We start from the raw sequence: 16,423 nt of genomic DNA, 5'->3' as shown, positions 1-16,423 counted from the left end.
GCTGATCGGTCGGCTGCTTGGAGTCCGAGGCTGCACTGTGCCCCCTGGGAAACTCGGGGGTGCCGAACATGCACGGGTGATCCCAAAATCACCATGCACTAGTATGGCACTAGCACTGCGCACTTCCCTCTAGGTTAGTGCTTCACATCCTTACCTCGTCATTTTGGATGGGGTAGGACAATTTTTCACACCCCCACCCCGGCCATCTGGCTGGGGTCCTCTTTATTATTTATTTCTCTTCTTCTCACATTCATGCACTTTTCACGTTTTCTGTTTTCTGTAGTTTGTTACGTTTTTTTGGGTTGTGTGGTCGACCCTTACGGGCCTTCCATTTCCCCAACGTGCCAAAGCTCTCGCCTTTTGGGGAGAGCTGCGGTCCCCCCGAGGCCGACCCTGAGCCGCAAGGTGGAAGGAAGTCCACTGAGGGTCTCTCCAAACCTTCGGGTGCGGAGGACCCACCGTCCTAACCCTTCCGGGGGTTGAGGAAAGAGGTTCTCTCTAAGCTTCGGTGAAGAGGACCCACCGTTCCCTATTTTCCCCTCTTCGGCCTTATGGTTGAGAGGGGTTAAGGAAAAAACGGGGCCCGTCTCCTTCGGGAGATAAGCCCATTCGATAGCACGGCCCCCTTTGCACATGTTTCGGCACAGCACTGGTGGTAGGGAGCACACCTCGGTCTCCTGAGTTTCTTCAAACTCATCTGCCCCACATGCAGTGCATATGGTTTTGCCTATTTTGAGAACAAATTTGTACTGCGATAATATCTGAATAAGGGCCTTTGTGTTGCTTTATGTTTTTTATGCAGGTTATGTATTTTTATGTTGCTAATGTTGTTTTATGTTGCTTTCTGTGGTGTTATTTTGGTCATTTTGCTTTCATTGAAGTTACTATTATGTATGTTAATTTATGATAATATATGTTAATTTATGATAATTTATGCGGTTTCAGATTTTTATGTTGTTTGTTTTGCTTTATGTTATTTTGTGTTGCTTCAAGTTTTTTTATGCAGTTTATGTAGTTTTAGGTTGTTTATGTTGCTTATGTTGCTTTATGTGGTGTTATGTTGGTCCTTTTGCTTTCAGAAAAATTACTACAATTTATGTTAATGTATGTTAATTTGTGTTAATTTATGTAAATTTATGATCATCTATGCGGTTTCCGATTTTTATGTTGTTTGTGTTGCTTTATGTTATTTTGTGTAGCTTCATGTGTTTTTATGCAGTTTATGTAGTTTTATGTTGCTTATGTGGCTTTATGTGGTGTTATTTAGGTCCTTTTGCTTTCAGAAAACTACTACAATCTATGTTAATCTATGTTAATCTATGTTAATTTATGTAAATTTATGTAAATTTATGTTAAATTATGTAAATTTGTGATAATTAATGCGGTTTCAGATTTTTATGTTGTTTGTGTTGCTTTATGTTATTTTGTGTTGCTTCATGTATTTTTATGCAGTTTACGTAGTTTTATGTTGCTTATGTGACTTTATGTGGTGTTATTTAGGTCATTTTGCTTTAATTGAAATTACTATAATTTATGTTAATTTATGTTAATTTATGTTAATTTATGTTAATTTGTGATAATTTATTCGGTTGCAGATTTTTATGTTGTTTATGTTGTGTTATGGTTTTTGTGTTGATTTATGTTTTTTTATGCAGGTTATGTAGTTTTATGTTGCTAATGTTGTTTTATTTTGCTTTATGTGGTGTTATGTTGGTCCTTTTGCTTTCATTAAACTTCCTACAATTTTTGTTAATTTAAGTTAATGTATGTTAATTTACGTAAATTTATGATAATTTATGTGGTTTCAGATTTTTATGTTGTTTGTGTTGCTTTATGTTATTTTGTGTTGCTTCATGTATTTTTATGCAGTTTACGTAGTTTTATGTTGCTTATGTGACTTTATGTGGTGTTATTTAGGTCATTTTGCTTTAATTGAAATTACTATAATTTATGTTAATTTATGTTAATTTATGTTAATTTATGATAATTTGTGATAATTTATTCGGTTGCAGATTTTTATGTTGTTTATGTTGTGTTATGGTTTTTGTGTTGATTTATGTTTTTTTATGCAGGTTATGTAGTTTTATGTTGCTAATGTTGTTTTATTTTGCTTTATGTGGTGTTATGTTGGTCCTTTTGCTTTCATTAAACTTCCTACAATTTTTGTTAATTTATGTTAATGTATGTTAATTTACGTAAATTTATGATAATTTATGTGGTTTCAGATTTTTATGTTGTTTGTGTTGCTTTATGTTATTTTGTGTTGCTTCATGTATTTTTATACAGTTTACGTAGTTTTATGTTGCTTATGTGACTTTATGTGGTGTTATTTAGGTCATTTTGCTTTCATTGAAATTACTATAATTTATGTTAATTTATGTTAATTTATGATAATTTATGATAATTTATGCGGTTGCAGATTTTTATGTTGTTTATGTTTTGTTATGGTTTTTGTGTTGATTTATGTTTTTTTATGCAGGTTATGTAGTTTTATGTTGCTAATGTTGTTTTATTTTGCTTTATGTGGTGTTATGTTGGTCCTTTGGCTTTCATTAAACTTCCTACAATTTATGTTAATTTATGTTAATGTATGTTAATTTATGTAAATTTATGATAATTTATGTGGTTTCAGATTTTTATGTTGTTTGTGTTGCTTTATGTTATTTTGTGTTGCTTTATGTATTTTTATGCAGTTTATGTAGTTTTATGTTGCTTATGTGACTTTATGTGGTGTTATTTAGGTCATTTTGCTTTTATTGAAATTACTATAATTTATGTTCATTTATGTTAATTTATGATAATTTATGATAATTTATGCGGTTAAAGACTTTTATGTTGTTTATGTTGTGTTATGGTTTTTGTGTTGATTTATGTTTTTTTTATGCAGGTTATGTAGTTTTATGTTGCTAATGTTGTTTTATTTTGCTTTATGTGGTGTTATGTTGGTCCTTTTGCTTTCATTAAACTTCCTACAATTTTTGTTAATTTATGTTAATGTATGTTAATTTACGTAAATTTATGATAATGTATGTGGTTTCAGATTTTTATGTTGTTTGTGTTGCTTTATGTTATTTTGTGTTGCTTCATGTATTTTTATACAGTTTATGTAGTTTTATGTTGCTTATGTGACTTTATGTGGTGTTATTTAGGTCATTTTGCTTTCATTGAAATTACTATAATTTATGTTAATTTATGTTAATTTATGATAATTTATGATAATTTATGCGGTTAAAGACTTTTATGTTGTTTATGTTGTGTTATGGTTTTTGTGTTGATTTATGTTTTTTATGCAGGTTATGTAGTTTTATGTTGCTAATGTTGTTTTATTTTGCTTTATGTGGTGTTATGTTGGTCCTTTTGCTTTCATTAAACTTCCTACAATTTCTGTTAATTTATGTTAATGTATGTTAATTTATGTAAATTTATGATAATGTATGTGGTTTCAGATTTTTATGTTGTTTGTGTTGCTTTATGTTATTTTGTGTTGCTTCATGTATTTTTATACAGTTTATGTAGTTTTATGTTGCTTATGTGACTTTATGTGGTGTTATTTAGGTCATTTTGCTTTCATTGAAATTACTATAATTTATGTTAATTTATGATCATTTATGATAATTTATGATAATTTATGCGGTTGCATATTTTTATGTGGTTTATGTTGTGTTATGGTTTTTGTGTTGCTTTATGTTTTTTATGCAGGTTATGTAGTTTTATGTTGCTAATGTTGTTTTATGTTGCTTTATGTGGTGTTATGTTGCTCCTTTTGCTTTCATTAAACTTACTACAATTTATGTTAATTTATGTTAATTTATGTTAATGTATGTTCATTTATGTTAATTTCTGACAATTTATGTTAATTTATTATAATTTATGCGGTTTCAGATTTTTATGTTGTTTGTGTTACTGTATGTTTTTTTGGCCCTTATTCAGATCTGATCACAGTACAAATTTGTTCTCAAAATGGGAAAAACCATGTGCACAGCAGGTGGGGCAGATGTAACTTGTAAAGAGAGAGTTAGATTTGTGTGAGTTATTTTGTTTCTGTGCAGGATAAATACTGGCTGCATTATGTTTACACTGCAATTTAGATTTCAGTTTCAACACACCCCACCCAAATGTAACTCTTTCTGCACATGTTATCTCAGCCTTTTGGCTAAGATCAAGTGTAGTATCTGTTCTAATCAGTGGGTATGGACTGGCCTCTGGCAGAGAATAGAGAAAGGCTGGACTGAGTAGCTGCTCTGATGGGCGGAGGGTGTGGGACCCCTCTTTTTTGCCTGGGAGTGGTGAAAAGTCTGGCTGAGTACCTTCACCTCTGCCTTTGGTAGGAGGTGTTGTTTCCTTAAATCCACTGGTAAGAGGGGGGAGAAACACTAAGCCTAGTAGTTTGACTCTCTTGACGGGGTTCGTAGCCCCGGAAGGATGAGCTAGCGAAAGGCTCAGTCTAGTATCCATTCCCAAGGAGCGGAGAAAGGCTGGGACTGAGTAGATGGCTCCTGTTCTAGAGGTTCGTAGCCTCTGATGGGGAGACCGCGAAAGGCCCAGCTTGGGATCGGAGAAACACTGAGACTGAGTAGATTGCTCTTCTGAGGGGGGTGCAGCCCCTAAGGGAGTCTTTCGAAAAGCCCAGTGGAGTACCCATTCCCATGCCAGGGGCTGGAAAGTGCCCTATGATGGGAGCAGAGAAAGACTTGGTCGGACGCTGATCGGTCGGCTGCTTGGAGTCCGAGGCTGCACTGTGCCCCCTGGGAAACTCGGGGGTGCCGAACATGCACGGGTGATCCCAAAATCACCATGCACTAGTATGGCACTAGCACTGCGAACTTCCCTCTAGGTTAGTGCTTCACGTCCTTACCTCGTCATTTTGGATGGGGTAGGACAATTTTTCACACCCCCACCCCGGCCCTCTGGCTGGGGTCCTCTTTATTATTTATTTCTCTTCTTCTCACGTTCATGCACTTTTCACATTTTCTGTTTTCTGTAGTTTGTTACGTTTTTTTGGGTTGTGTGGTCGACCCTTACGGGCCTTCCATTTCCCCAACGTGCCAAAGCTCTCACCTTTTGGGGAGAGCTGCGGTCCCCCCGAGGCCGACCCTGAGCCGCAAGGTGGAAGGAAGTCCACTGAGGGTCTCTCCAAACCTTCGGGTGCGGAGGACCCACCGTCCTAACCCTTCCGGGGGTTGAGGAAAGAGGTTCTCTCTAAGCTTCGGTGAAGAGGACCCACCGTTCCCTATTTTCCCCTCTTCGGCCTTATGGTTGAGAGGGGTTAAGGAAAAAACGGGGCCCGTCTCCTTCGGGAGATAAGCCCATTCGATAGCACGGCCCCCTTTGCACATGTTTAGGCACAGCACTGGTGGTAGGGAGCACACCTCGGTCTCCTGAGTTTCTTCAAACTCATCTGCCCCACATGCAGTGCATATGGTTTTGCCTATTTTGAGAACAAATTTGTACTGCGATAATATCTGAATAAGGGCCTTTGTGTTGCTTTATGTTTTTTATGCAGGTTATGTATTTTTATGTTGCTAATGTTGTTTTATGTTGCTTTCTGTGGTGTTATTTTGGTCATTTTGCTTTCATTGAAGTTACTATTATGTATGTTAATTTATGATAATATATGTTAATTTATGATAATTTATGCGGTTTCAGATTTTTATGTTGTTTGTTTTGCTTTATGTTATTTTGTGTTGCTTCAAGTTTTTTTATGCAGTTTATGTAGTTTTAGGTTGTTTATGTTGCTTATGTTGCTTTATGTGGTGTTATGTTGGTCCTTTTGCTTTCAGAAAAATTACTACAATTTATGTTAATGTATGTTAATTTGTGTTAATTTATGTAAATTTATGATCATCTATGCGGTTTCCGATTTTTATGTTGTTTGTGTTGCTTTATGTTATTTTGTGTAGCTTCATGTGTTTTTATGCAGTTTATGTAGTTTTATGTTGCTTATGTGGCTTTATGTGGTGTTATTTAGGTCCTTTTGCTTTCAGAAAACTACTACAATCTATGTTAATCTATGTTAATCTATGTTAATTTATGTAAATTTATGTAAATTTATGTTAAATTATGTAAATTTGTGATAATTAATGCGGTTTCAGATTTTTATGTTGTTTGTGTTGCTTTATGTTATTTTGTGTTGCTTCATGTATTTTTATGCAGTTTACGTAGTTTTATGTTGCTTATGTGACTTTATGTGGTGTTATTTAGGTCATTTTGCTTTAATTGAAATTACTATAATTTATGTTAATTTATGTTAATTTATGTTAATTTATGTTAATTTGTGATAATTTATTCGGTTGCAGATTTTTATGTTGTTTATGTTGTGTTATGGTTTTTGTGTTGATTTATGTTTTTTTATGCAGGTTATGTAGTTTTATGTTGCTAATGTTGTTTTATTTTGCTTTATGTGGTGTTATGTTGGTCCTTTTGCTTTCATTAAACTTCCTACAATTTTTGTTAATTTAAGTTAATGTATGTTAATTTACGTAAATTTATGATAATTTATGTGGTTTCAGATTTTTATGTTGTTTGTGTTGCTTTATGTTATTTTGTGTTGCTTCATGTATTTTTATGCAGTTTACGTAGTTTTATGTTGCTTATGTGACTTTATGTGGTGTTATTTAGGTCATTTTGCTTTAATTGAAATTACTATAATTTATGTTAATTTATGTTAATTTATGTTAATTTATGATAATTTGTGATAATTTATTCGGTTGCAGATTTTTATGTTGTTTATGTTGTGTTATGGTTTTTGTGTTGATTTATGTTTTTTTATGCAGGTTATGTAGTTTTATGTTGCTAATGTTGTTTTATTTTGCTTTATGTGGTGTTATGTTGGTCCTTTTGCTTTCATTAAACTTCCTACAATTTTTGTTAATTTATGTTAATGTATGTTAATTTACGTAAATTTATGATAATTTATGTGGTTTCAGATTTTTATGTTGTTTGTGTTGCTTTATGTTATTTTGTGTTGCTTCATGTATTTTTATACAGTTTACGTAGTTTTATGTTGCTTATGTGACTTTATGTGGTGTTATTTAGGTCATTTTGCTTTCATTGAAATTACTATAATTTATGTTAATTTATGTTAATTTATGTTAATTTATGATAATTTATGATAATTTATGCGGTTGCAGATTTTTATGTTGTTTATGTTTTGTTATGGTTTTTGTGTTGATTTATGTTTTTTTTATGCAGGTTATGTAGTTTTATGTTGCTAATGTTGTTTTATTTTGCTTTATGTGGTGTTATGTTGGTCCTTTGGCTTTCATTAAACTTTTTACAATTTATGTTAATTTATGTTAATGTATGTTAATTTATGTAAATTTATGATAATTTATGTGGTTTCATATTTTTATGTTGTTTGTGTTGCTTTATGTTATTTTGTGTTGCTTTATGTATTTTTATGCAGTTTATGTAGTTTTATGTTGCTTATGTGACTTTATGTGGTGTTATTTAGGTCATTTTGCTTTCATTGAAATTACTATAATTTATGTTCATTTATGTTAATTTATGATAATTTATGATAATTTATGCGGTTAAAGACTTTTATGTTGTTTATGTTGTGTTATGGTTTTTGTGTTGATTTATGTTTTTTATGCAGGTTATGTAGTTTTATGTTGCTAATGTTGTTTTATTTTGCTTTATGTGGTGTTATGTTGGTCCTTTTGCTTTCATTAAACTTCCTACAATTTATGTTAATGTATGTTAATTTATGTTAATGTATGTTAATTTATGTAAATTTATGCTAATTTATGCGGTTTCAGATTTTTATGTTGTTTGTGTTGCTTTATGTTATTTTGTGTTGCTTCATGTATTTTTATGCAGTTTATGTAGTTTTATGTTGCTTATGTGACTTTATGTGGTGTTATTAAGGTCATTTTGCTTTCATTGAAATTACTATGCACGTGTTTAGGCACAGCACTGGTGGTAGGGAGCACACCTCGGGCTCCTGAGTTTCTTCAAACTCATCTGCCCCACATGCAGTGCATATGGTTTTGCCTATTTTGAGAACAAATTTGTACTGCGATAATATCCGAATAAGGGCCTTTGTGTTGCTTTATGTTTTTTTATGCAGGTTATGTAGTTTTATGTTGCTAATGTTGTTTTATTTTGCTTTATGTGGTGTTATGTTGGTCCTTTTGCTTTCATTAAACTTCCTACAATTTCTGTTAATTTATGTTAATGTATGTTAATTTATGTAAATTTATGATAATGTATGTGGTTTCAGATTTTTATGTTGTTTGTGTTGCTTTATGTTATTTTGTGTTGCTTCATGTATTTTTATACAGTTTATGTAGTTTTATGTTGCTTATGTGACTTTATGTGGTGTTATTTAGGTCATTTTGCTTTCATTGAAATTACTATAATTTATGTTAATTTATGATAATTTATGATAATTTCTGATAATTTATGCGGTTGCATATTTTTATGTGGTTTATGTTGTGTTATGGTTTTTGTGTTGCTTTATGTTTTTTATGCAGGTTATGTAGTTTTATGTTGCTAATGTTGTTTTATGTTGCTTTATGTGGTGTTATGTTGCTCCTTTTGCTTTCATTAAACTTACTACAATTTATGTTAATTTATGTTAATTTATGTTAATGTATGTTCATTTATGTTAATTTCTGACAATTTATGATAATTTATTATAATTTATGCGGTTTCAGATTTTTATGTTGTTTGTGTTACTGTATGTTTTTTTGGCCCTTATTCAGATCTGATCACAGTACAAATTTGTTCTCAAAATGGGAAAAACCATGTGCACAGCAGGTGGGGCAGATGTAACTTGTAAAGAGAGAGTTAGATTTGTGTGAGTTATTTTGTTTCTGTGCAGGATAAATACTGGCTGCATTATGTTTACACTGCAATTTAGATTTCAGTTTCAACACACCCCACCCAAATGTAACTCTCTCTGCACATGTTATCTCAGCCTTTTGGCTAAGATCAAGTGTAGTATCTGTTATAATCAGTGGGTATGGACTGGCCTCTGGCAGAGAATAGAGAAAGGCTGGACTGAGTAGCTGCTCTGATGGGCGGAGGGTGTGGGACCCCTCTTTTTTGCCTGGGAGTGGTGAAAAGTCTGGCTGAGTACCTTCACCTCTGCCTTTGGTAGGAGGTGTTGTTTCCTTAAATCCACTGGTAAGAGGGGGGAGAAACACTAAGCCTAGTAGTTTGACTCTCTTGACGGGGTTCGTAGCCCCGGAAGGATGAGCTAGCGAAAGGCTCAGTCTAGTATCCATTCCCAAGGAGCGGAGAAAGGCTGGGACTGAGTAGATGGCTCCTGTTCTAGAGGTTCGTAGCCTCTGATGGGGAGACCGCGAAAGGCCCAGCTTGGGATCGGAGAAACACTGAGACTGAGTAGATTGCTCTTCTGAGGGGGGTGCAGCCCCTAAGGGAGTCTTTCGAAAAGCCCAGTGGAGTACCCATTCCCATGCCAGGGGCTGGAAAGTGCCCTATGATGGGAGCAGAGAAAGACTTGGTCGGACGCTGATCGGTCGGCTGCTTGGAGTCCGAGGCTGCACTGTGCCCCCTGGGAAACTCGGGGGTGCCGAACATGCACGGGTGATCCCAAAATCACCATGCACTAGTATGGCACTAGCACTGCGCACTTCCCTCTAGGTTAGTGCTTCACGTCCTTACCTCGTCATTTTGGATGGGGTAGGACAATTTTTCACACCCCCACCCCGGCCCTCTGGCTGGGGTCCTCTTTATTATTTATTTCTCTTCTTCTCACGTTCATGCACTTTTCACGTTTTCTGTTTTCTGTAGTTTGTTACGTTTTTTTGGGTTGTGTGGTCGACCCTTACGGGCCTTCCATTTCCCCAACGTGCCAAAGCTCTCACCTTTTGGGGAGAGCTGCGGTCCCCCCGAGGCCGACCCTGAGCCGTAAGGTGGAAGGAAGTCCACTGAGGGTCTCTCCAAACCTTCGGGTGCGGAGGACCCACCGTCCTAACCCTTCCGGGGGTTGAGGAAAGAGGTTCTCTCTAAGCTTCGGTGAAGAGGACCCACCGTTCCCTATTTTCCCCTCTTCGGCCTTATGGTTGAGAGGGGTTAAGGAAAAAACGGGGCCCGTCTCCTTCGGGAGATAAGCCCATTCGATAGCACGGCCCCCTTTGCACATGTTTAGGCACAGCACTGGTGGTAGGGAGCACACCTCGGTCTCCTGAGTTTCTTCAAACTCATCTGCCCCACATGCAGTGCATATGGTTTTGCCTATTTTGAGAACAAATTTGTACTGCGATAATATCTGAATAAGGGCCTTTGTGTTGCTTTATGTTTTTTATGCAGGTTATGTATTTTTATGTTGCTAATGTTGTTTTATGTTGCTTTCTGTGGTGTTATTTTGGTCATTTTGCTTTCATTGAAGTTACTATTATGTATGTTAATTTATGATAATATATGTTAATTTATGATAATTTATGCGGTTTCAGATTTTTATGTTGTTTGTTTTGCTTTATGTTATTTTGTGTTGCTTCAAGTTTTTTTATGCAGTTTATGTAGTTTTAGGTTGTTTATGTTGCTTATGTTGCTTTATGTGGTGTTATGTTGGTCCTTTTGCTTTCAGAAAAATTACTACAATTTATGTTAATGTATGTTAATTTGTGTTAATTTATGTAAATTTATGATCATCTATGCGGTTTCCGATTTTTATGTTGTTTGTGTTGCTTTATGTTATTTTGTGTAGGTTCATGTGTTTTTATGCAGTTTATGTAGTTTTATGTTGCTTATGTGGCTTTATGTGGTGTTATTTAGGTCCTTTTGCTTTCAGAAAACTACTACAATCTATGTTAATCTATGTTAATCTATGTTAATGTATGTAAATTTATGTAAATTTATGTAAAATTATGTAAATTTGTGATAATTAATGCGGTTTCAGATTTTTATGTTGTTTGTGTTGCTTTATGTTATTTTGTGTTGCTTCATGTATTTTTATGCAGTTTACGTAGTTTTATGTTGCTTATGTGACTTTATGTGGTGTTATTTAGGTCATTTTGCTTTAATTGAAATTACTATAATTTATGTTAATTTATGTTAATTTATGATAATTTGTGATAATTTATTCGGTTGCAGATTTTTATGTTGTTTATGTTGTGTTATGGTTTTTGTGTTGATTTATGTTTTTTTATGCAGGTTATGTAGTTTTATGTTGCTAATGTTGTTTTATTTTGCTTTATGTGGTGTTATGTTGGTCCTTTGGCTTTCATTAAACTTCCTACAATTTATGTTAATTTATGTTAATGTATGTTAATTTATGTAAATTTATGATAATTTATGTGGTTTCAGATTTTTATGTTGTTTGTGTTGCTTTATGTTATTTTGTGTTGCTTTATGTATTTTTATGCAGTTTATGTAGTTTTATGTTGCTTATGTGACTTTATGTGGTGTTATTTAGGTCATTTTGCTTTCATTGAAATTACTATAATTTATGTTCATTTATGTTAATTTATGATAATTTATGATAATTTATGCGGTTAAAGACTTTTATGTTGTTTATGTTGTGTTATGGTTTTTGTGTTGATTTATGTTTTTTATGCAGGTTATGTAGTTTTATGTTGCTAATGTTGTTTTATTTTGCTTTATGTGGTGTTATGTTGGTCCTTTTGCTTTCATTAAACTTCCTACAATTTATGTTAATGTATGTTAATTTATGTAAATTTATGTTAATTTATGATAATTTATGTGGTTTCAGATTTTTATGTTGTTTGTGTTGCTTTATGTTATTTTGTGTTGCTTCAAGTTTTTTTATGCAGTTTATGTAGTTTTAGGTTGTTTATGTTGCTTATGTTGCTTTATGTGGTGTTATGTTGGTCCTTTTGCTTTCAGAAAAATTACTACAATTTATGTTAATGTATGTTAATTTGTGTTAATTTATGTAAATTTATGATCATCTATGTGGTTTCCGATTTTTATGTTGTTTGTGTTGCTTTATGTTATTTTGTGTAGCTTCATGTGTTTTTATGCAGTTTATGTAGTTTTATGTTGCTTATGTGGCTTTATGTGGTGTTATTTAGGTCCTTTTGCTTTCAGAAAACTACTACAATCTATGTTAATCTATGTTAATCTATGTTAATGTGTGTAAATTTATGTAAATTTATGTAAAATTATGTAAATTTGTGATAATTAATGCGGTTTCAGATTTTTATGTTGTTTGTGTTGCTTTATGTTATTTTGTGTTGCTTCATGTATTTGTATGCAGTTTACGTAGTTTTATGTTGCTTATGTGACTTTATGTGGTGTTATTTAGGTCATTTTGCTTTCATTGAAATTACTATAATTTATGTTAATTTATGTTAATTTATGAAAATGTATGATAATTTATGATAATTTATGCAGTTAAAGACTTTTATGTTGTTTATGTTGTGTTATGGTTTTTGTGTTGATTTATGTTTTTTATGCAGGTTATGTAGTTTTATGTTGCTAATGTTGTTTTATTTTGCTTTATGTGGTGTTATGTTGGTCCTTTTGCTTTCATTAAACTTCCTACAATTTATGTTAATGTATGTTAATTTATGTAAATTTATGATACTTTATGTGGTTTCAGATTTTTATGTTGTTTGTGTTGCTTTATGTTATTTTGTGTTGCTTTATGTATTTTTATGCAGTTTATGTAGTTTTATGTTGCTTATGTGACTTTATGTGGTGTTATTTAGGTCATTTTGCTTTCATTGAAATTACTATAATTTATGTTAATTTATGGTAATTTATGATAATTTATGATAATTTATGATAATTTATGTGGTTTCAGATTTTTATGTTGTTTGTGTTGCTTTATGTTATTTTGTGTTGCTTCATGTATTTTTATACAGTTTACGTAGTTTTATGTTGCTTATGTGACTTTATGTGGTGTTATTTAGGTCATTTTGCTTTCATTGAAATTACTATAATTTATGTTAATTTATGATAATTTATGATAATTTATGATAATTTATGCGGTTGCAGATTTTTATGTGGTTTATGTTGTGTTATGGTTTTTGTGTTGCTTTATGTTTTTTATGCAGGTTATGTAGTTTTATGTTGCTAATGTTGTTTTATGTTGCTTTATGTGGTGTTATGTTGGTCCTTTTGCTTTCATTAAACTTACTACAATTTATGTTAATTTATGTTAATTTATGTTAATGTATGTTCATTTATGTTAATTTATGACAATTTATGATAATTTATTATAATTTATGCGGTTTCAGATTTTTATGTTGTTTGTGTTACTGTATGTTTTTTTGGCCCTTATTCAGATCTGATCACAGTACAAATTTGTTCTCAAAATGGGAAAAACCATGTGCACAGCAGGTGGGGCAGATGTAACTTGTAAAGAGAGAGTTAGATTTGTGTGAGTTATTTTGTTTCTGTGCAGGATAAATACTGGCTGCATTATGTTTACACTGCAATTTAGATTTCAGTTTCAACACACCCCACCCAAATGTAACTCTCTCTGCACATGTTATCTCAGCCTTTTGGCTAAGATCAAGTGTAGTATCTGTTCTAATCAGTGGGTATGGACTGGCCTCTGGCAGAGAATAGAGAAAGGCTGGACTGAGTAGCTGCTCTGATGGGCGGAGGGTGTGGGACCCCTCTTTTTTGCCTGGGAGTGGTGAAAAGTCTGGCTGAGTACCTTCACCTCTGCCTTTGGTAGGAGGTGTTGTTTCCTTAAATCCACTGGTAAGAGGGGGGAGAAACACTAAGCCTAGTAGTTTGACTCTCTTGACGGTGTTCGTAGCCCCGGAAGGATGAGCTAGCGAAAGGCTCAGTCTAGTATCCATTCCCAAGGAGCGGAGAAAGGCTGGGACTGAGTAGATGGCTCCTGTTCTAGAGGTTCGTAGCCTCTGATGGGGAGACCGCGAAAGGCCCAGCTTGGGATCGGAGAAACACTGAGACTGAGTAGATTGCTCTTCTGAGGGGGGTGCAGCCCCTAAGGGAGTCTTTCGAAAAGCCCAGTGGAGTACCCATTCCCATGCCAGGGGCTGGAAAGTGCCCTATGATGGGAGCAGAGAAAGACTTGGTCGGACGCTGATCGGTCGGCTGCTTGGAGTCCGAGGCTGCACTGTGCCCCCTGGGAAACTCGGGGGTGCCGAACATGCACGGGTGATCCCAAAATCACCATGCACTAGTATGGCACTAGCACTGCGCACTTCCCTCTAGGTTAGTGCTTCACATCCTTACCTCGTCATTTTGGATGGGGTAGGACAATTTTTCACACCCCCACCCCGGCCATCTGGCTGGGGTCCTCTTTATTATTTATTTCTCTTCTTCTCACATTCATGCACTTTTCACGTTTTCTGTTTTCTGTAGTTTGTTACGTTTTTTTGGGTTGTGTGGTCGACCCTTACGGGCCTTCCATTTCCCCAACGTGCCAAAGCTCTCGCCTTTTGGGGAGAGCTGCGGTCCCCCCGAGGCCGACCCTGAGCCGCAAGGTGGAAGGAAGTCCACTGAGGGTCTCTCCAAACCTTCGGGTGCGGAGGACCCACCGTCCTAACCCTTCCGGGGGTTGAGGAAAGAGGTTCTCTCTAAGCTTCGGTGAAGAGGACCCACCGTTCCCTATTTTCCCCTCTTCGGCCTTATGGTTGAGAGGGGTTAAGGAAAAAACGGGGCCCGTCTCCTTCGGGAGATAAGCCCATTCGATAGCACGGCCCCCTTTGCACATGTTTCGGCACAGCACTGGTGGTAGGGAGCACACCTCGGTCTCCTGAGTTTCTTCAAACTCATCTGCCCCACATGCAGTGCATATGGTTTTGCCTATTTTGAGAACAAATTTGTACTGCGATAATATCTGAATAAGGGCCTTTGTGTTGCTTTATGTTTTTTATGCAGGTTATGTATTTTTATGTTGCTAATGTTGTTTTATGTTGCTTTCTGTGGTGTTATTTTGGTCATTTTGCTTTCATTGAAGTTACTATTATGTATGTTAATTTATGATAATATATGTTAATTTATGATAATTTATGCGGTTTCAGATTTTTATGTTGTTTGTTTTGCTTTATGTTATTTTGTGTTGCTTCAAGTTTTTTTATGCAGTTTATGTAGTTTTAGGTTGTTTATGTTGCTTATGTTGCTTTATGTGGTGTTATGTTGGTCCTTTTGCTTTCAGAAAAATTACTACAATTTATGTTAATGTATGTTAATTTGTGTTAATTTATGTAAATTTATGATCATCTATGCGGTTTCCGATTTTTATGTTGTTTGTGTTGCTTTATGTTATTTTGTGTAGCTTCATGTGTTTTTATGCAGTTTATGTAGTTTTATGTTGCTTATGTGGCTTTATGTGGTGTTATTTAGGTCCTTTTGCTTTCAGAAAACTACTACAATCTATGTTAATCTATGTTAATCTATGTTAATTTATGTAAATTTATGTAAATTTATGTTAAATTATGTAAATTTGTGATAATTAATGCGGTTTCAGATTTTTATGTTGTTTGTGTTGCTTTATGTTATTTTGTGTTGCTTCATGTATTTTTATGCAGTTTACGTAGTTTTATGTTGCTTATGTGACTTTATGTGGTGTTATTTAGGTCATTTTGCTTTAATTGAAATTACTATAATTTATGTTAATTTATGTTAATTTATTTTAATTTATGTTAATTTGTGATAATTTATTCGGTTGCAGATTTTTATGTTGTTTATGTTGTGTTATGGTTTTTGTGTTGATTTATGTTTTTTTATGCAGGTTATGTAGTTTTATGTTGCTAATGTTGTTTTATTTTGCTTTATGTGGTGTTATGTTGGTCCTTTTGCTTTCATTAAACTTCCTACAATTTTTGTTAATTTAAGTTAATGTATGTTAATTTACGTAAATTTATGATAATTTATGTGGTTTCAGATTTTTATGTTGTTTGTGTTGCTTTATGTTATTTTGTGTTGCTTCATGTATTTTTATGCAGTTTACGTAGTTTTATGTTGCTTATGTGACTTTATGTGGTGTTATTTAGGTCATTTTGCTTTAATTGAAATTACTATAATTTATGTTAATTTATGTTAATTTATGTTAATTTATGATAATTTGTGATAATTTATTCGGTTGCAGATTTTTATGTTGTTTATGTTGTGTTATGGTTTTTGTGTTGATTTATGTTTTTTTATGCAGGTTATGTAGTTTTATGTTGCTAATGTTGTTTTATTTTGCTTTATGTGGTGTTATGTTGGTCCTTTTGCTTTCATTAAACTTCCTACAATTTTTGTTAATTTATGTTAATGTATGTTAATTTACGTAAATTTATGATAATTTATGTGGTTTCAGATTTTTATGTTGTTTGTGTTGCTTTATGTTATTTTGTGTTGCTTCATGTATTTTTATACAGTTTACGTAGTTTTATGTTGCTTATGTGACTTTATGTGGTGTTATTTAGGTCATTTTGCTTTCATTGAAATTACTATAATTTATGTTAATTTATGTTAATTTATGATAATTTATGATAATTTATGCGGTTGCAGATTTTTATGT

At 33.7% G+C, this 16,423-nt stretch overlaps 3 pseudogenes; all 3 read left to right on the top strand.

The window, feature by feature from the left end:
- Nucleotides 1-4,133: 4,133 nt before the first annotated feature.
- LOC146006140 (U2 spliceosomal RNA) lies at nt 4,134-4,269 on the top strand (annotated as a pseudogene).
- A 4,642-nt stretch (nt 4,270-8,911) lies between these two features.
- LOC146005880 (U2 spliceosomal RNA) lies at nt 8,912-9,047 on the top strand (annotated as a pseudogene).
- A 4,379-nt stretch (nt 9,048-13,426) lies between these two features.
- Nucleotides 13,427-13,562, top strand: LOC146006169 (U2 spliceosomal RNA; annotated as a pseudogene).
- The last annotated feature ends 2,861 nt before the right edge of the window (nt 13,563-16,423 follow it).

The sequence above is a fragment of the Crinia signifera genome, chromosome 5, assembly GCF_055691185.1.
Source record: "Crinia signifera chromosome 5, ASM5569118v1, whole genome shotgun sequence".
Lineage (NCBI taxonomy): Eukaryota > Metazoa > Chordata > Amphibia > Anura > Myobatrachidae > Crinia > Crinia signifera.
Note: the sequence above shows the minus strand (reverse complement) of the source record. Positions and strands in the feature narration are given on the sequence as shown.